This window comes from Scyliorhinus torazame, chromosome 13 (assembly GCF_047496885.1).
Source record: "Scyliorhinus torazame isolate Kashiwa2021f chromosome 13, sScyTor2.1, whole genome shotgun sequence".
Classification (NCBI taxonomy): domain Eukaryota; kingdom Metazoa; phylum Chordata; class Chondrichthyes; order Carcharhiniformes; family Scyliorhinidae; genus Scyliorhinus; species Scyliorhinus torazame.
The window spans coordinates 59554098-59576087 of record NC_092719.1 but is presented as its reverse complement, the minus strand read 5'-3'; the positions used below and the strand labels follow the sequence as shown (position 1 = coordinate 59576087).

Below are 21990 nucleotides of genomic sequence, written 5' to 3'. Positions count from 1 at the left end.
TTGGCCGGGGCATTGAGTATAAGAATTGGCAAGTCATGTTGCAGCTGTATAGAACCTTAGTTAGGCCACACTTGGAGTATAGTGTTCAATTCTGGTCGCCACACTACCAGAAGGATGTGGAGGCTTTAGAGAGGGTGCAGAAGAGATTTACCAGAATGTTGCCTGGTATGGAGGGCATAAGCTATGAGGAGCGATTGAATAAACTCGGTTTGTTCTCACTGGAACGAAGGAGGTTGAGGGGCGACCTGATAGAGGTATACAAAATTATGAGGGGCATAGACAGAGTGGATAGTCAGAGGCTTTTCCCCAGGGTAGAGGGGTCAATTACTAGGGGGCATAGGTTTAAGGTGAGAGGGGCAAAGTTTAGAGTAGATGTACGAGGCAAGTTTTTTACGCAGAGGGTAGTGGGTGCCTGGAACTCACTACCGGAGGAGGTAGTGGAGGCAGGGACGATAGGGACATTTAAGGGGCATCTTGACAAATATATGAATAGGATGGGAATAGAAGGATACGGACCCAGGAAGTGTAGAAGATTGTAGTTTAGTCGGGCAGTATGGTCGGCACGGGCTTGGAGGGCCGAAGGGCCTGTTCCTGTGCTGTACATTTCTTTGTTCTTTGTTCTTTGTTTGTTGTCCAGGCCAATAAAATTGTTTCTGGATTTTAGCTTGAGTTTTCCTTATTCCCAAATGACCTCCCACTGATACCTCATGTGCATCTCGCAACACCTCCTCGCTATACCCTACCAGCAATATAACTTGATGAACGTCTGCCCACTGTTCATCCGCCTGCATATGTAAAGGTCTCAATTTTCTCATCAAGACATCACTTTTACGTTAATAACACTCTGGTATACATGCATGGGGCTGGTTTAGCACACTGGGCTAAATCACTGGCTTTTAAAGCAGACCAAGGCAGGCCAGCAGCACGGTTCAATTCCCGTACCAGCCTCCCCGAACAGGCGCCGGAATGTGGCGACTAGGGGCTTTTCACAGTAACTTCATTTGAAGCCAAATTGTGACAATAAGCGATTTTTATTTCATTTCATTTCAGATTCCTCTTCCGTATATGCTTTCTGATACTCCGTTTTATTTCTCTATCTTTTTGTCGTAACTCCGACCATCATTTTCCTGAACTAAAAGTATCCGTCTCATCCTCCACCGGTTCTTGTTCTTTTTCAACCATTTGATCAAAAATCGTTTCTGATAATTGCATTTCAATTTCATGTTCACTCTTTGATTTCTCCTCTTGTCTTAACCTGTGACTTTGCGACCTTGTTACTACACAATCCGGAGAAATCCCAGGATATTCGTCCTTCAACACTTCAGTTGTCTGATTTTCACTGGCTTACCAACCACAGTAGGCATCACTCCCACCTGCGATCCAGCTATATCATTACCCAAGATAAAGTGTATTCCTGGACAAGATAGTTTCTCTAATACTCCTACGACCACTTCACCACTCTTCACTGGATTTTCCAACCTTACCTTATGTAATTGAACACTACTCCTCTCACCCTGAATTCCACATATTACCACCTTTTCTCGCAACATTCTTCCCAAACTCCATAACTCCTCATCTCTTACCATTAAAGATTGACTAGTTCCCGTATCTCTTAAAATTGTGACTTCTTTACCTGCTCCTCCTGATACACATGAGTAAACTTTACCCACACAAGTAAATTCTTTAAAGAGATCTGGCACCTTCTTATCAATCACCTCTTGATCAGGCTGTACAATCTTTTGCACCCCCTTCACTTCACTTGGGCTTTCCTTTACCACTTTAACAAACCCCACTGTCTTAATCCTGTTTTACCACATCAGCCTTCCCAGTGCTTTTCTTCAACCACCAACACTGTGACTTTACATGGCCTAGCTTATGACAGTGAAAACATTTGAAACTTTTCATGTCTTTTCCACCCTCCTGGATTTCTTTTTTAATCTGTGGTACACTCTCCTTATTATCTCCCATCACATCACCTTTACCTTTACCACTTGAGTATTTCTCATGCTCCAGTTTCTATCCCTCACAGGCTGAAACTGATGTCGGAACCAAGCTCTGATTTATGAACTAATTCATAATCATCTGCCATTTCTGCTGCAAACCTCGCCGTTTTACCCCTCTGCTCTTCCACATGAGTTCTCATTACATCAGGAATTGAATTTTTAAACTCCTCCAAAAGTATAATTTCTCTGAGAGCTTCATGCGTTTGGTCTATTTTCAAAGCCCTTATCCACCGATCAAAATTACTCTGATCCTTTCAAACGCCATGTATATTTTACCAAATTCTTTCCTTAAATTTCTAAACCTTTGTCTGTAGGCTTCAGGCACTAGTTCATAAGCACCTAAGATGTATTTTATTCACCTCCTCATACGTCTCAGATATCTCCTCCGGTAGTGACTCCGGACTTCACTACCCTACCTACTAGCTTTGTTTGAATCAGTAATACCCACATGTCCTGTGGTAATTTCATTTGTTTAGCCACCTTCTCAAATGAAATGAAAAAGGCTTCTAACTCCTTCTCATCAAACCTTGGCAATGCTTGGTCATATGTAAATAGATTCCCACCAAGCCTTTGATTATGACGCTCTTTCTCACTATCCTCATCACTATCATCCAACTGTATGTTTCCCTTTACGCCTGCCAATTATAACTGACTGTCATGTTTCATGGCCATTTTCTGAAGTTTAAACTCTCTCTTTATCTTTTCCCTGATCTGTATCTTCCTTTCTCTTTCTTTTTGTTCTGCTAGGGCCATTCTTTCTTTTCTCCCTTCTTCTCTCTCCTTTTCTTTTTCCTCTCTCTCTCTCTCTTTCTCTTCCTCTTTCCGCTCTATCTCTTTCTCTTTCTTTTTCCGCTCTCTCTCTCTCTCTCTCTTTCTTTTTCCTCTCTTTCATATTCAAGCTGCTTTAATTCTTTCTCATGTTCCATTTGTTTAATTTGCATCTGAATTTTTGCTATTTCCAATGAGTCAAACTGTATCTCGGGCAACTTTAAATGCTTAGCCACCACCATAATGACCTCATCTTTTATCATTTTGTCAGGTAATGTTAACTGCAATGTTTTTTGCCAAATCCAACAGTCTGCTTTTAGTCTCCACCCCCCAAAAACTTCAGAGCCTCTGAAAGAGCCACTGTCCACAACACACTCCCTACTTAAACTGAAATACCACACCTGAAAAGCAACCACAATATGCTCACCCCTCACTGTCTTTAAGGTCACAAAGCCAATCCAGTAGATAGGCTTTTTTTCTGGACGAGCCCCCAATTTGTTATGGGCCAGGGTTTAGAGAACCCCAAAGTGTATCATGGAGTTCACCTGACCCTCACCTTTTAATAGATTGTGGTATGGGGAGCACACAGCCCACTCTACAGGTGTGGTACAGCAGAAATGGAAAAGTATGTTTTAAAAGCAAACAATGTTTATTCTATGAACTAATATTTAACCTTTTTAAAACATACAGTGAACATCTTAGCAACCATTAATTCAAATACAACCCCCAAAGAATACAACACTAAGTAAAGCTTATGCTGTCCTTTTAATATCCAGAAGACTTACAAAAGAAACACCTTTTAACAGAAGCGCATCAGGTTAAAGTCACTACTGAAAACATTTATAATTCTGAATTCACCAAATGATCAAGAGATAGTCTTTTCATGGCAGAGTGATCAACAGTACAGCTGCTGTGTCTGGTTTCAGCTCCCACCCTGAAAACAAAACTAAAACACACCATGCAGCAAACAGCCTAAAACGAAAGTAAAACGGTGACAGACAGCCCAGCTCCACCCACTCTCTGACATCACTGCAGTAATAAACACACATTTCTTCAAGGTACTCTCACTACAAATATTTATATACACACCCATTTGTAAACACCCATTTCTTAAAGGAACTGTCACATGACAGGAGTAACAGTTGATCTTACTGAAACAGATCAGATTTTGAGGGTATTAAAGCAAGATACTGTGGATGGTGGAAATCTGAAATAAAAACAGAATTTAAAAATAAATTCCCAATTAAGGAGCAATTTAGCGTGGCCAATCCACCTAACCGGGCCGGTATCGAACCGGGGTCCTTGGTGCTGTGCTAACCACTGTGTCACTGTGCCACCCCAAAATAAAACAGAAAATGCTGGATAAACTCAGCAGGTTTGGCAGCATCTGTGGAGATTCCTGTTGATGGGCTATGTGGACTCAGAACATTAACTTTGTTTGTCTCTCCACAGATGCTGCTATTTGTTGTGTTTATCCATGATTGTGGGGGGCCTTGACAGAATTGTTGCTGAGAGGATATTTCCCCACATGAGGAAAATTAGAAAGCGGTCACAATTTTAAAACAAGGCATCTCCCAATCAAACTGCACACGAGGAAGAATTTCTTCCCTCAGAGGGGCATTGATTTTGGAATTCCCTCCCCAAGAGAGCAGTAGGGGAAAGGACATTGAATATATTCAAGACTGAGGTAGACACATTTTTGATCAGAAAAGGAGATGAAGGTTATGGATAGGGGCATCAGACAGGAAAGTAGATTTAAAACCTTAATCAGATCAGCCATGATCTTACTGAATCGCGGAGCAGTTTCAAGAGGCCTAATAGTCCACTCCAGCTCCTATTTATGTTCCTAAGTGTTATGACTGGTTACAGTGTGATGGTGTGTTTTTAGTAATAGGTTTAAAATGCTTTTCTGTATGTGGTGAATCATAGCAAACCTCTTAATATTATCTCAATTCAGTTGTGCATGCTTTTGTTTTTCTTCAGAGGAAATAATGACAACAGTGCCAACCACTACACTGGGTGAGTCCTTTTTTTTCCAAAATGCATTCGCAAATAATTTAACAGAAGTGTACTCTTGGAGCTTCTGCTCCTGTTCAGTACAAACCCATTACAGCCGCATTCTCAACACTTGACCACTATTGTTTAGGAGAATGCAATGTAAATCTCTGCTCATTTTTTATATATAATATTTCTTGCTCAACGTGTGTCGCATTGTCTTCTGGTGAAATTCTACAAGAGTAGTTTCAAAATTGAATTGGTGGTTGTGATTTTGAGTGTTATTAACGTTATTCAGAAGGAACAGTTGAAATAGTGTCACTACAACTGGTTCTGCCTGAGGCTGCACAACTGGTGAATGATGATATCCTGCAATATATAATAGCAAAACCTCAGATACAAGTCTGGATGACTGTTTGTCAAAGCGCGAGAGAACTGGAAATAGTATTATCGTACATCAATGTGCTAAATTGTCTGTCTGATACATATTAAGAGTACCCAGCAAATGCAATGCATTAACTTACTGTGCTGCTTCAATGTTCCCACATGACAAATGCAAGTAGTATCAAAAGACTGAATTATTGTCTGAAAAATGTATTTGCACATATGGTTAGAGAATTGATTAGGGAACATAAATGAGAGCAACAGTTTGGGCAGGTGATAACTAATGAGTAAACGTAACCATTTTATTGTGGGCAGTGAACATTTTTAGAATGCAACATAGATCTGTAGTGTTGAAAAATTACAGTGCTTGGGGCAAGCATGTATGTACTCTGCCCAGCCAGAAAATAGGAAGGTGTTGCTGATTTGGGAGTCTTGAGCACCTGTGCTGCCTTTCTCACTGGGACCGATTATTGTCAGGGTCTGCTGAATTTGTTCTCCCTCAACTGACCTATTGAGATGTTTTCTCACAAACACGGACTTGATTCTCGTCTGCCTTATGACCTTAGCAGGCGTGCATGAAACGTGGTATCACTGTTATAGATAGCCAGAATGAAGTGTTCACTGTGTGACTGTTGAATTTGGAAATGCCTGCACCCATGGAATCCATCACAAGGCTTTGAACATACGAGAGGGCTCAAAAATCTTTCAGTTTGAATATCGAAACAGTGGGTATTGTTTTCAGAATAAATCGTTGTTTGGATCATGAAGGTGGAGGTAAAGAGATCAAGAAAGTAATTTTGCTGACAGAAATTGGCCTGGATGTGTACAGCATACTAACATATCTTCTGGCCTGGAAATGCCTGGCACACTAACAAATCTTTTGGCTCCCCACGAGGCTAAGATGTGCCTTTCAAAATAAGCATCACCATGATTGCAGAATGTTTCAACCCCCATGAAATATGTGGGCAGCACGGTAGCATTGTGGATAGCACAATTGCTTCACAACTCCAGGGTCCCAGGTTCGATTCTGGCTTGGGTCACTGTCTGTGCGGAGTCTGCACATCCTCCCCGTGTGTGCGTGGGTTTCCTCCGGGTGCTCCGATTTCCTCCCACAGTCCAAAGATGTGCAGGTGAGGTGGATTGGCCATGATAAAATTGCCCTTAGTGTCCAAAATTGCCCTTAGTGTTGGGTGGAGTTACTGGGTTATGGGGATAGGGTGGAGGTGTTGACCGTAGGTAGGGTGCTCTTTCCAAGAGCCGGTGCAGACTCGATGGGCCGAATGGCCTCCTTCTGCACTGTAAAATTCTATGATCTATGATTAAAAGTCTCTACAGTTAATGGAAAGCTACAAATGTGGAACCAGAATTCAGAAAGGTAATGAAACAATGGGGAGTGCATTGTGGGACTGAAGAATTTATCTCTGCCTTCCAACTTTGGCACATCCTTAGACTGTACCTTTAGAGATAGATTTATGTGCGTGTTGGTGCATGGAAGAATCCAATTAATTTTACTTAACACACAAAATCTTACATTTGAGCTAAGGTGTAAGATTGCTCTTTCCATGAACATGGCAAAGAAGAATGCTTGGGAATTATGTCCCACCCAAGTAACTAGTACAGCCTCTGTCCACGATCAGAAGGCTAATGCCAGGCCTAAAGTGTGGAAACCTGAGCAGAAGAGTGTTGGTAATTGCAGTTTAGTGACTTGTTATTGTTGTATTGGCAACCTTATAGCTCAGCCATCTTTAAAGAAATATCAAATGCTTCAATTGCCAAAGAAAGGGTATATTGCAACATCTTGCTGAGTGAAGGCCAGAGCAGCAAAGAAAGATTGTTCCAGCAGTGATGGAAAATAGCGATGTTACAAGGTTAGATTTTACACTCTTGAAGTGAAGCCAGAATGCCTAAGCAAAGAGCAGCAAGAACCACACAGCATTTATGCCCCTAACAATCACTCAAAAGACAGTGACTCTTGTACAAAGGTGTTAGTAAATCAACTGTACATCAGCACATACAGAGCAGGCCATCAGATCAGATTGAAGGCTAGGAATCCTGCAGCAAGTAACTCACCTCCTGACACCCCCCCCCCCCCCCCCCAAAAGCCTGTCCACCATCTACAAGACACCAGTCAAGAATGTAATGAAATACTCTCCACTTGCCTGGACATGTGCAGCTCCAACAACAGTCAAGAAGCTCGACACAATCTAAGACAAAGAAGCCCAATTTATTGCTCCCCTTTCCATAAACATTCAAGTCCCCCATCACCGACAAACAATTGCAGTGACTTCCAAACCGACGGCCACTTCCATCTAGAAGGATAGGAGCAGCAGAATACTTGGGAATACCACCTGGAGGTTCCCCTCCAGGTCACTCACCATCCTGACTTGAAAATGTAACACTGTTACTTCACTGTTGCTGGGTCAAAATCCTGAAATCCCCCCCTAACAGCACTGTCGGCATATTGACATCTCAAGGATTGCAGCAGTTCAAGAAAGAAATGTGATTCGATAAAGACTGGCTTCACAAGCTGAAGTTACACTGGAACTTTCCCAAGTTGAGGTGACCAAAAAGCTTGATCAGCTATTGAATAATTAAGCAACATTTTCAAGGGCAGTCACAAAGGCGTTATCAGCCAGGAAGCACATATCCAAATCAGGCATGATACAAGACTAGTAAGCCAGTTATATAAGTTTCCACAGTCCAGGCTGAAGAGGAACTAAAGTAGCTGGAGAGAACGGTGTGCTAGTAAAACTGATCATAATGATTGGGCAACTGCAATTGTCGAACTACCCAAGTCAGTCAAAGCTGTAGAACTATTTGAGGGCTATGAAGTCAGAATGAATGAGGGAGTGAGTGAGGAGCAGTATCCCTTATGGATTTTCCAAGATTTGTGTGCAGAATTAGTGAACTTTATCAAGTTGGATTTGTCTCCTGCTTAGTCACATCTCAACTCGGATTGAAGTAATCACCAGTAGATCACGATAAAACAAACAAAAGGGGTTATACTTTGACATGAAGCTGCCCTATATGAAGAATTCTAAAAATCCTCCGAACTACTCTGGGATAAGGTTAAACTTTTGGAAGTATTGTGAACTGTGAGGAGGATAGGATGAACTTCAAAAGGACATGGACAGCTTCAGGAAACAGGCGGGCAAGTGGCAGATGAAATTTAATGCCAAGAAATGTGATGTGATTCATTGCAGCAGAAAAATGTGGGCAGACAATGTAAAATAAAAGCTACAATTTTAAAGGGGTGGAGGAGCAGAGGGACCCGTGGGTATATGTGCATTAAACATTGATGGTGGCTTGTTAAGTTGAGGACATGACTACTAGAGCACACTCAATCTAGGTTATATCAAGGGCATATAATAGAAACGCTAGGAGGTTTCTGTTAAACCTGCACAAAACATTAGTTCAATCCTCAACTGGGGTATTGCATCCAGTCCTGGGCACCACAGTTTAGGAAGGATGTGAAAGCTTTAGAGAGGATGCAAAAAAGAGGAATGAGAATGGTGCCATGGATGAGGAACTGCAGTTATGCAGATATATAGGAAACGTTTGGGCTGTTTCCTTAGAGAAGAGAATGTTGAGAGAAGATTCGTAAGAGGTATATAAAATATGTGGAGACTTGACAGAATAGGTATGGGGCAACTGTTCCCATTGAGGGAAGGATTGTGAACTAGAGGGTATAGATTTAAGATCATTGCAAAAGAAACAATGGCTTCATGAGGAAAAAATACTTCACACAATTAGTGGTTAGGATCTGGAATGCATGGCCTGAGAGCATGGTGAGGTTGGGGGGAGTGTATGGCAGGCTGGGGGTGGGGGGAGGGGGATGAGTGGTGTGGGGGTTCAATCAATGCAATTAAAAAGGAATTATTATTATGTGAAAAGGAAGAATGTGCAGGGCTACAGGGAGCAGGCTGGGAAGAGGCACTAAGTGAATTGCACCTTCAGAAAACTGTTGTGTTATTCACCCTGGGGTAACACAGACTGCACACGGTGCAGATAAATGATAAAGCATACACCAAACGTAGGCGTTGGTTCAATAAGATTTATTGAACTTCAGTAACGAAGCACACAGCTGCCTGTGGGTTGACTCTCTACTACTCAAGTAAACTAACTCTAACTATCTAGACCAGGCTAGCTCTGATCCACGTGTAGAAGGTGTTGATTGATATGTTCACCCTGACTGTCACTACAGTTGTCACCAGTGGAAAGAGGCGGAGTGTTGATGCCTTGTGTGTTTTATAGTTGGAAGCCCTCCTCTGGTGTTCTGTCTGGTGATTGGTTGTGTTCTGTTCTGTATGTTGATTGGCTCACCTGGGTGTCTGTTACTGCCTGCGTTTACCTCATGATGTGCATGGGTGCATATTATGACATCCCCCTTTTTAAAAAAACGTTGTCAGTTGCTTAGAGCATATACAACATATTTACAGAAATAAGTATTTACAGCAATTGGTGAGTGACTGCATATGTACATGTAAGGTGTCTAGCGTGCATAAGCATAACAATATATATATACAAAGGAACTATTTATAAGTCCAGTCGTTGGGGCTGGCGTTGGATTCTTGTTGACCGCCTGAGAGGTGGAGGTGGGGATGATGGCGTCTTGACAGGCTGGTATGCAGCCAGATTGGTGGCCTCGTGGAGCGAGGTGTCTGGATAAGGCATAACAACATCTGGGAACGTGAGATCCGGTGGTGGACAGGCAATGGATCCATCAGCCATGCGAACCACAAACGACCTGGGAGCAGCCTGTCAAACAACAACAGCTGGAGCTGACCAGCCTCCACCAGGCAACTTGATGCGAACAGCATCCTTCGGAGAGAGCACGGGCAGATCAGTAGCATGAGCATCATATGTCAGCTTTTGCCGGTGTAATGACAATCCCACAATCCTGTGGGAGTATGGGCTTCCCCAATGAGGGGGTGGAGAAACCATTAGTAAACTCCAAGTATAAATAAAGCTGGCCAGTTTGGAACCAGCAGGATGGAGTGTGCAGCAAGGAAAGTTGTTGCTGCTGTTATATATATATATATATATATATATATATATGTTATTGTAAATAAATGTTATTACTTTGTATCCTTAAAACTCGTGCTGGATTCTTCGTGGCCCTCACAAAAGCCGGGCTCTGATTTGCTGCATCTTTTGCAGCACTGGAAGGTGATCCAGGTCAGGTAAATGAATGGCCGGAACAGTCGTCCGCAGGTTACGATTCATAAGGAGCTGTGCCGGTGACATACCATTGGACAGAGGGGTTGCCCTGTATGCCAGAAGAGCAAGGTTAAAGTCCGAAGCTGAGTCCGCAGCCTTGCAGAGCATTTGCTTCACGATATGGACCCCTTTTTCAACCTTCCCATTAGTTTGCGGGTAATGCGGGCTCAAGGTGATGTGCTGGAACTGGTATTGCTTTGCGAAATTGGACCATTCTTGACTATAAAAACAGGGACCGTTGTCGCTCATAACCGTGAGCGGGATACTATGCCTGGCAAATGCCTCCTTGCAGGCCTTTATGACAATCCTGGATGTTAAGTCGGACAGTTTCACCACCTCCGGGTAACTGGAGAAGTAGTCAATGATAAGGACGTAGTCACGCCCATTGGTGTGAAAAAGGTCAACTCCTACCTTAGACCACGGAGAGGTCATGATCTCGTGCTGCTGGGGTGTTTCTTTGGGCTGAGCAGGCTGGAAGCGCTGGCAGGTCACGTAATTGAGGACCACGTTTGATATATCCTCATTGATGCTGAGCCAATAGACAGCCTGCCGGGCCCTGCGCCTGCACTTCTCAATATCGAGGTGTCCCTCGTGGATCTGCGTGAGCACTAAGCTCTGGAGGCTGCGAAGAATGATGATGCGATCCAATTTAAGGAGGATCCCCTCGACAGTGTTAGGTCATCCTTTACATTATAGAACTGGGGGTATTGCCCTTTCTGCCAGCCATTCGTGAGGTGATGTATGACCCGCTGCAGAAGAGGGTCCTTGGCTGCCTCTTCTCGAATGATGACGAATCGTTCGTCAGATGCCGGGAGAGTGCTGGCACACAGTTGCACCTGTGCTTCAATTTGGCGTATGAAGTCTACCTGCTCACAGGGCGAGGTGATGGCACGCGACAGGGCACCCGCGATGATTAGCTCCTTTCCAGGTGTGTAAACCAGTTTGAAATCATACCTGCGGAGCCGAAGGAGAATGCACTGGAGCCTGGGCATCATGTCATTCAAGTCCTTGTGTATGATATGAACTAGGGGTCTGTGGTCAGTCTCTACTGTGAAGGTTGGCAGACCATAGACATAATCGTCACCTGACGCCAGAGCCGGACGGTCAGTCGCTCGAGCGTCATGCACCGCCTTGTGCTGCGCGCGAGACTGTTGCATCCGCTGAAGGACCGGAGCATGATCGAAGTCTGGGACATGAATGGACGGGACAGTGGTCCTGAGGGTGCGACCCATCAGCAGCTGGGCTGGTGACAGGCCCGTGGACAGTGGAGCCGAGCGATAGGCCAGCAAGGTGAGGCTGAAGTCGGATCTAGCATCAGCAGCCTTGCGATGTGGACGCCCTTTTCTGCTTTGCCATTTGACTGGGAGTGCAGGGGACTGGACGTCACGTGTACAAAGTTGTACCTGCTGGCGAAGTTAGACCATTCCTGGCTCGTGAAGCAGGGCCATTGTCCGACATCACAGTGAGTGGGATGCCGTGACGAGCAAAGGTCTCTTTGCAGGCACGGATAACAGCCGATGACGTGTTGTCGTGCAGGTGTACAACCTCGGGATAGCTGGAAAAATAATCAACTATGAGAACATAGACCCTGCCGGGCGCATGGAACAGGTCCACGCCTACCTTAGACCAAGGGGACGTGACCAATTCATGGGGTTGAAGGGTCTCCCGTGGTTGGGTCGGCTGGAACCGCTGACAGGTGGGGCAATTGAGCACAGTGTTGGCAATGTCCTCATTTATGCCAGGCCAGTAGACAGCCTCTTGGGCCCTCTGTCGGCACTTCTCTATGCCGAGGTGGCCCTCGTGCAGCTGCTCTAAAACCAGGTGATGCATGCTGTGTGGGATCACAATACGGTCCAGCTTTAGGGAGGATGCCATCAACGACTGCCAAATCGTCTCGAATATTATAGAACTGCGGGCATTGTCCCTTGAGCCATCCGTCAGTCATGTGGCGCATCACATGTTGTAGCAGGGGGTCAGCCGCAGTCTCACGGCGAATGTGGGTTAGGCATTCATCCGTGGCCGGCAGATTGGCGGCTGTGACGGCCACATGGGCGTCGACTTGGCAAACAAACCCCTCTGGGTCAGACGGAGTGGTGACTGCCCTGGACAGACGTCGGCTATGGTCAGGTCCTTACCCGGTGTGTACACGAGCTGGAAATCGGATCTCCGGAGCTTGAGCAGAATGCGTTGTAGGCGAGGGGTCATGTCATTGAGGTCTTTTTGGATGATGCCGACCAGCGGGCGATGGTCGGTCTCCACAGTGAACTGGGGAAGGCCATACACGTAGTCATGGAAATTGTCGACACCGGTCAACAGGCCTAGGCACTCCTTCTCGATTTGCGCATAGCGCTGCTCTGTGGGGGTCATGGCCCGTGACGCATAGGCAACAGGGGCCCATGACGAGGGGCCATCATCTCGTGCAGGAGCACCGCCCCTATGCCAGATTGGCTAGCGTCCATTGACATTTTCGTCTCCCTTGCAGGATCGAAAAACGGCAATACCGGGGCGGTGGTCAGCTTGACCTTGAGCTCCTCCCATTTATGCTGGTGGGCGGGAAGCCACTGGAAGTCCGTCGTCTTCCTAACTAGGTTGCGGAGAGCCGTGGTGTGGGAAGCGAGGTTAGGGATGAACTTTCCTAGGAAGTTGACCATTCCTAAGAACCTGAGCACCGCCTTCTTATCCGCCGGCTTCTGCATGGCCGTGATGGCTGCCACCTTGTCCGCATCCGGCCTCACACCCAACCAGGAGATGTGGTCTCCTAAAAACTTGAGTTTGGTCTGTCCGAACGAACATTTGGCTCTGTTGAGGCGCAGGCCTTGGTCCCGTATTCGCTGAAAAATGCGTTGGAGGCGACTGATATGCTCCTGCGGGGTGGTGGACCAGATGATGATGTCATCCACATAGACGCGCACACCCTCGATGCCCTCCATCATCTGCTCCATGATGCGGTGGAACACATCAGATGCTGATATGATTCCAAATGCCATTCTATTGTAGCAGTACCTGCCAAATGGGGTGTTGAAAGTACTCAGCTTTCTGCTGGACTTGTTCAATTGAATCTGCCAGAAACCCTTTGATGCATCCAGCTTGGTGAATATGTTGGCTCGAGTCATCTCGCACGTGATCTCCTCACGCTTGGGGATAGGGTAATGCTCCCGCATGATGTTACGATTTAAATCCGTCAGGTCGATACAGATCCGGAGCTCGCCGGAAGGCTTCTTGACGCACACCATGGAACTGACCCAGTCGGTTGGTTCCGTCACTCTGGAAAGCACTCCTTGGTCCTGGAGGTCCTGCAGCTGCTACTTGAGGCGGTCCTTGAGGGGTGCTGGGACTCTGCGAGGTGCATGAACCACAAGCGTGGCGTCCTGTTTGAGCAGGATTTTGTATGTGTAGGGAATTGTAGGGAAGTGTGCCCATGCCTTCGAAAACATCTCGGTGTTGAGTGATGATGGCACTTAGTTGCGCCCTGAAGTCCGCATCTTGGAAGTCAGACGTGTCCTCTGGAGAGAGGGAATGTACACGCTGCACGAGGTTAAGGGGCTTGCACGTCTGTGCGCCTAGCAGGGAGTCCTTTGAGGAGCCCACGATCCCGAAAGGTAGGGTGACTTTTCGCGAGTTGTGCGTAACCTCGAGTTGGCATTGCCCGGTGGCAGGGATGACGTTACCATTATAGTCGACCAGTTGGAAATTGGATGGAAGAATTGTTGGTTTGACCCCCAGAGTTTGAAATGCTGACAATGCGAGGAGATTGGCGGAAGCACCAGTGTCCAGACGGAATCTGATCTGGGATCGGTTGACCGTCAGGGTGGCACACCACTCGTCGTCCGGATCAATGCTGTGCACCAACAGCGGCTGGTGCATTCGATTCGGGGACAGCCTGTTCTTGGTTATGACATCGACTCGAAAAAGCTCCCTGTCCTCGGTGTCACTGGTCTGCATGAAGTCAGGATCGGACTCGGTGAAGGTGGGTTGGATTGCCCGAACAGTCCTGCGAGGCTGGTTAAATCGTTGCAAGTTGGCAGGCTGGGCTGCTCGGCAGCAGGCAGCATAGTGGCCAAGCCAGCCACAGTGTAGGCACAGTCGTGATTTTGCAGGGCTTGCTGCTTTAAGTGGGCGGAGCCACAGTTGCCGCACGTCGTGACGTCAGTGCGTTTGTTGCGCTACCATGTATGCGCGGTACGGTCTTGAGTGGTGAGGGCCTGCGCATCGCATTTCTTCACGTTACCGCCCCTCGTTTGGCGCGTACAAGCGCGGGAGGCCTAGGAAAGCGCACAAAATGGACGCCCTCCTCCAGACTGCGGCCCGGGAGGTGTTCGATCGTTTGGACCCGTTCCGCCTCATGGGGCCCTTGCCGTTCCGTTTCAGCTGCCTGTATGTAGGAGTACCAGCTGGTGGCATTCTTATGCAGGACACAGGTCTCGATGGCAGTCACTAGGGTTGCTTAACTTTAAGGAGCTGCTGACGCAGGGTGTCCGACATGACCCCAAAAACAATCTGGTCGCGTATCATGGAGTCGGAGGTGGGCCCGTAGCCACAGGATTGCGCGAGGATGCGGAGGTGTGTTAAATAGGAGTGGAAAGGCTCGTCCTTACCCTGCAAGCGCTGCTGGAACAGGTACATTTCTAAACTTTCGTTGACTTCAGCACTGAAGTGTATGTCGAAATTGTGGAGCACCGTCTTGTTTAAACTTCTGTAGGCAACTTGTTCGAGACTGTGGGCTGAAGAGTAACCTATGAATTTGTGGGAGGGAATTATTGAAATTATAATTCCCTATGAATTTTTCTTGCGCCTTCCTGATGTACATGCATATGCTACTTGATGATTTGACTGAAGTAATGATGCTAGTACCTATACATTACCTTAGAATCCAATTGCAGCTGCAGTGTATGAATAGTCTGTACTATTTTCTGTGCTATTTAGTGCCAACAACAGCTGCATCAAGTACAGGACCAACAACTTCAGAGACCACCGCCAGTGGTGAGTCATGTTTTTATTCTCCTCACCACTTTACTATTAATTTCAGTGACTTGTGAATTAATATTGTTTCATGTTATTTCTGCAACCTAGCGCCAACATCAGTGACATTCACAGGTATCACTGTTTCTGAGACTGGAATTACAGGTGAGCAGAGCTTCTTTGAGACGATAAAACTGTTGTTAATTGAGAGCTATGTGTGATTTTTAACTATCCCACATGTCCTGTGTTACATTGCCCCTAATCCAACCAATAGGATAGTCAGTCCTATTATTTCTGAAATGGGTGTTAACTGTGAGTGAATGTATTCTCATTGTCATACGATGTTTGTGCTGCCAATGTGTCCCTGCTAAGGGGCGTGTTATTGGCGCGTCATTGTAGTTCAGCTTATATTCAGTCCATTCCAATGGAAGTGTGTTTAATCAGTAGAAATTGAGTTGTTCCATGTTGTATTTGGTCAGCGCCTTCTTGGTTGATTGTGCTTCTTGCTCTTTTTCTGATGTGGATATTGCATCCACTTTTCATTGTCCAGTAATTGGAATCATGATTGCGACCTGTTGGAGTAGATATCTGGCATTATCAATGATAACGTTTGGGAGTGGATGGCGTTGTAGAACAAAATTGTCGATTGTAATGGTTCTTGTCCAATGTGTTCTTGGTGCCCACTTGAGAGTATTTATGGCAACATTTTCAAATTTAAAAAGGTCGCATCAAGGAAGACTGCCAAAATGAGTTGATGGATGGAAACCTGGGTTTTGACAGACTGAATTTGTGTTTTGAAAGTGCAAATTGAAATTAATATTTGACATTTACATTTTGCAAACGCATTTTAAAGAACTAGGCGTTTGGTGCCATTAATTTTAGATAGATATATCCATTTATTTGCATGAATGATGTTAGGTGAGGCAACAGGAGAAATGAAGAGAACCAAAATGCACGTTTGTGCTGAGGTATAAAGGAGATTCTTGAAAGGATCTCATTTGTAGACTTCCAAAGTAAAAGAGTCATTTATATTGAATTTGGGGCCCGTTGATTCTTGCACTTTAAATTTATATTCAGAATGACTCATGAATTATTCTTTCAAACAGAATAAATAAAGTGCTCATTATTTTAAAATTGATGAATTCTTGATCATTAATGTCACTTGTTCAGTGAGTTTTTTGAATTGCACCCTTCATTGTTGGAAGGTAAACCATTTAGTAGCCTTTAAAATTTAGGGATTACTGATCAACAACATCAAAATCTTGTTGAGAAATGTTAATGTGGCGATTGCAGACTCCAAGATGATTTCATTGTTGCTGCCTGAAACGTAGTTGGCTTTTGCAGCCAATGCGGTCGAGGAACTGCTCTTGTTCGTGGCTTGATCTTTATACGGCCCGAGTAAGGGCAGAATTTTTTTTTTTAGTTAGGCCATCATGATCGGCACAGGCTTGGAGAGCCGAATGGTCTGTTCCTGTGCTGTACATTTCTTTGTTCTTCATCTTTCTTCTTTGATGTGTAACCACTGCAATTGCGGGAGGGAATTGTTGATTTTAGACATTGGCTAGGGATATCATTCTGTTCCTGCTCAAATTTGAAGCCTTTCCTACTTGATTTAATGATGCTACAATCTGACAATCACATTGGAAACCAATTGCAGCAGGAGTGAATATAATTCTGCGCCAATTCTCTTTCTATTTAGGTTCAACACCAATCCCAGGAACTGGAATACCTACAACTTCAGGGACCACCATCAGTTGTGAGTATTGTTTTTCTCAACTTCGTCACATGAGATTAATTTCTTTCATTTGTGGACCAATACTGTTTCATATTTGCTCTGCTACATAGGGCCAACTGCAACGAGTGTATCAGGGGGACCTACTGTTTCTCAGACTACAATTACTGGTGAGTCGAGCTTCTTTCCACATTAAAATCTGATGCTAAATTCAAGCAATTTATGATTTAAAAGTCTGCAGTAATCTTTCTGCTAATTTGGACCAGCGGCAACTTAAATGATAGTCACTGCTGTTATTTCTGACAATGGGGGCAGCACGGTGGCGCAGTGGTTAATTCTGTTGCTGCTGAGGATTGGTTTGGATTGGATTGGTTTATTGTCACGTGTACCGAGGTACAGTGAAAAGTATTGTTTTCGCGGGGAGCTCAAAAACATAATTGCATACATGAAAAGAATGTACATAATGGGGTCAACATAAAATGCACAATGTAATTAGATCGACATAGGCATCGGGTGAATCATACAGGAGTGTAGTGCTACTCAATAGTGAAGGGGCTGGTTTAGCACAGTGGGCTAAATAGCTGGCTTGTAAAACAGACCAAGGCCACCAGCGTGGGTTCAATTTCCGTATCAGGCGCCGGAATGTGGTGACTAGGGCCTTTTCACAGTCACTGCATTTGAAGCCTACTTGTGACAAGAAGCGATTTTCGTTTTCATTTTAATTTCAAGATGTGGGAAGAGATCAGATCAGACCATTAGTCCATCAGAGGGTACTTTAGGAATGTGGCAACATCGGGGCAGAAGCTGTTTTTGAATCTGTTAGTGCGTGTTCTCAGACTTTTGTATCTCCTGCTCGATGGAAGATGTTGGAAGTCTGAGTTAGCCAGGTGAGAGAACATAAGAACATAAGAATTAGGAACAGGAGTAGGCCATCTGGCCCCTTGAGCCTGCTCCGCCATTCAATGAGATCATGGCTGATCTTTGTGGACTCAGCTCCAATCTCCGGCCCGCACACCATAAACCCGAATCCCTTTATTCTTCAGAAAGGTATCTATCTTTTTCTTAAAAAGGTTTAAAGAAGGAGCCTCAACTGCTTCACTGGGCAAGGAATTCCAGAGATTCACAACCCTTTGGGTGAAGAAGCTCCTCCTAAACTCGGTCCTAAATCTACTTCCCGTTATTTTGAGGCTATGCCCCCTAGTTCTGCTTTCCCCGACCAGTGGAAACAACCTGCCCGCATCTATCCTATCTATTCCCTTCATAATTTTATATGTTTCAATAAGCTCCCCCCGCATCCTTCTAAACTCCAATGAGTACAGTCCCAGTCTACTCAACCTCTCGTCATAATCTAATCCCCTCAACTCTGGGATCAACCTAGTGAATCTCCTCTGCACCCCCTCCAGTGCCAATATTTCCTTTCTCAGGTAAGGAGACCAAAACTGAACACAATACTCCAGATGTGGCCTCATCAACACCTTACACAATTGCAGCATAACCTCCCTAGTCTTGAACTCCATCCCTCTAGCAATGAAAAACAAAACTCGATTAGCCTTCTTAATCACCTGTTGCACCTGCACACCAATTTTTTGCGACTCGTGCACCAGCACACCCAGGTCCCTCTGCACAGCAGCATGTTTTAACATCTTACCGTTTAAATAATAATCCATTCTGCTGTTATTCCTCCCAAAATGGATAGCCTCACACTTGGCAACATTGAATTCCATCTGCCAGACCCGAGCCCATTCACCTAACCTATCCAAATCCTTCTGCAGACTTCCGATATCCTCTGCACTTTTTGCTTTACCACTCATCTGAGTGTCGTCTGCAAACTTTGCCACATTGCACATGGTCCCCAACTCCAAATCATCTATGTAAATTGTGAACAACTGCGGGCCCAACACTGATCCTTGAGGGACCCCACTAGTTACAGGTTGCCAGCCAGAGAAACACCCATTTATCCCCACTCTCTGCTTTCTGTTAGTTAACCAATCCTCTACCCATGCTACCACTTTACCCTCAATGCCATGCATCTTTAATTTATGCAGCAACCTTTTGTGTGGCACCTTGTCAAAAGCTTTCTGGAAATCCAGATATACCACATCCATTGGCTCCCTGTTATCTACTGCATTGGTAACGTCCTCAAAAAATTCTACCAAATTAGTCAGACACGATCTACCCTTTATGAACCCATGCTGTGTCTGCCCAATGGGACAATTTACCTCCAGGTGCCCCGCTATTTCCTCCTTAATGATAGATTCCAGCATTTTCCCTACAACCGAAGTTAAGCTTACCGGCCTATAATTACCCGCTTTCTGCCGACCTCCTTTTTTAAACAGTGGTGTCACGTCTGCTACTTTCCAATCCTCTGGGACCACCCCAGAGTCTAGTGAATTTTGATAAATTATCATTAGTGCGTTTACAATTTCCCTAGCCATCTCTTTTAACACTCTGGGATGCATCCCATCAGGGCCAGGAGACTTGTCTACCTTTAGCCCCATGAGCTTGCCCAATACTGCCTCCTTCGAGATGACAATCGTCTCAAGATCCTCACTAATCATATCTTTATTTCCATCAGTCACTGGCATGTTCTTTGTGTCTTCCACTGTGAAGACTGACCCAAAAAATCTGTTCAGCTCCTCAGCCATTTCCCCGTCTCCTATTATTAAATCTCTCTTCTTATCTGCCAAAGGACCAATATTTACCTTAGCCACTCTTTTTTGTCTTCTATATTTGTTCGAAGCTTTTACTATCTGCTTTTATGTTCTGAGCAAGTTTACTTTCATAGTCTACCTTACTCTTCCTTATAGCTTTTTTAGTAGTTTTCTGTTGTCCCTAAAGACTTCCCAGTCCTCTAGTCTCCCACTAATTTTTGCCACTTTGTATGTTTTTTCCTTCAATTTGATACTCTCCCTCACCTCCTTAGATATCCACAGTCGATTTTTCCCCTTTCTATCGTCTTTCTTTTTTGTCGGTTTGAACCTTTCCTGAACACTGTGAAAGATCGCTCGGAAGGTTCTCCACTGTTCCTCAACTGCTTCACCATGAAGTCTTTGCTCCCAGTCTACCTTAGCTAGTTCTTCTTTCATCCCATTGTAATCGCCTTTGTTTAAGCACAAAACACTAGTGTTTGATTTTACCTTGTCATCCTCCAACTTTATTTTAAATTCCACCATATTGTGGTCGCTCCTTCCAAGAGGATCCCGAACTATGAGATCATGAATAAATCCTGCCTCATTATACAGGACCAGATCTCGGACTGCTTGTTTCCTTGTAGGTTCCATTACATACTGTTACATACTCAGAGGGGTCTCTGATTATGCTGCCCGCTTTCCCAAGGCAGCGGGAGATGCAGACAGAGTCATTGGATGGGAGGCGGGTTTGTGTGGTGTAATGGGCGGTGTTCCTGACTCTCTGTTCTTTCTTCCGATCTTGGGCCGCGAAGTTCGCATTCCAGGCTGTGATACCCAGGATCGATTACAGCCCTGGATCACTGTGTGTGTGGGGTTTGCTCATTCTCCCCATTTCTGCGTGGGCCTCTCCCCACAACACAAAGATCTGTAGGTTCTGTGAATTGGCCACGCTAAATTGCCCCTTATTTGGAAAAATAGATGGCTACTCTAAATTTAAAAAAACAATTCTGACAATGGGATTAATGGTGAGTGTTTGCTTTTGCATTGATCAACTAACAGCAATTAGAAAATGCTTTATTTCCGCTTGTGTACAATTTGAGCTCTGAAAATGAGGACCATTGTGCAGAATCTTGTTGGTGTTTTACTTGCCTCGTTGAACATTGATAAAAATTTACGCTGATATTGTTACAACTCCCCATTGGATTGGTATGGGAAAAGTGAATGATTAGTTGAGATACCCAATGTCTGGCAGCATCAATTGTAACTTTCAGAAGCGGACGGTTCACTGAATAAGTTTTATTGATGTAATTTGCCCCTGCCAGTGTTTGACAGTCAGTATGTGTGTTTAGGACGTGAATATTGACATTTGTGACACCACATATTTAAATCTTGTATTTGCATTTTCATGACCCAGTGGATTGCTGCCATAGAAGCATGGAACCATAGAATCCGTACAGTGCAGAAGGAGGCCATTTGGCCTTTTTGTTGATCCCCAATGGTGCTCGCATGTATACATTACATTGGAAACCAATTGCAGCAGAAGTACATTAGTCTGTACCATTTTCTGTTCTATTTAGTGCCAACAACAACTGCAGAAAGTACAGGACCAACAACTTCAGAGACCACCACCAGCTGTGAGTAATGTTTAAACTTCTGTAGGCAACTTCAATAGGCAACTTGTTCGAGACTGTGGGCTGAAGAGTAACCTATGAATTTGTGGGAGGGAATTATTGAAATTATAATTCCCTATGAATTTTTCTTGCTCCTTACTGATGTACATGCATATGCTACTTGATGATTTGACTGAAGTAATGATGCTAGTATCTATACATTACCTTAGAATCCAATTGCAGCAGTAGTGTATGAATAGTCTGTACTATTTTTCTGTGCTATTTAGTGCCAACAACAACTGCAGCAAGTACAGGACCAACAACTTCAGAGACCACCACCAGTGGTGAGTAATGTTTCAACTTCTATAGGCAATTTCCATAGGCAACTTATTCGAGACTGTGGGCTGAAGAGTAACCTATGAATTTGTGGGAGGGAATTATTGAAATTATAATTCCCTATGAATTTTTCTTGCTCCTTACTGATGTACATGCATTTGCTACTTGATGATTGACTGAAGTAATGATGCTAGTATCTATACATGACTTTGGAAACCAATTGCAGCAGTAGTGTATGAATAGTCTGTACCATTTTCTGTGCTATTTAGTGCCAACAACAACTGCAGCAAGTACAGGACCAACAACTTCAGAGACCACTGCCAGTGGTGAGTAATGTTTTTATTCTCCTCACC

General features: G+C 44.6%; 1 long non-coding RNA gene across 1 annotated transcript; it reads left to right on the top strand.

The window, feature by feature from the left end:
• Positions 1 to 17026: 17026 nt before the first annotated feature.
• LOC140387698 (uncharacterized) lies at positions 17027 to 21645 on the top strand. The gene is made up of 4 exons (XR_011933957.1): positions 17027 to 17085; positions 17175 to 17231; positions 21269 to 21325; positions 21589 to 21645. It is a non-coding gene; the product is annotated as an uncharacterized lncRNA (long non-coding RNA).
• Positions 21646 to 21990: the final 345 nt, after the last annotated feature.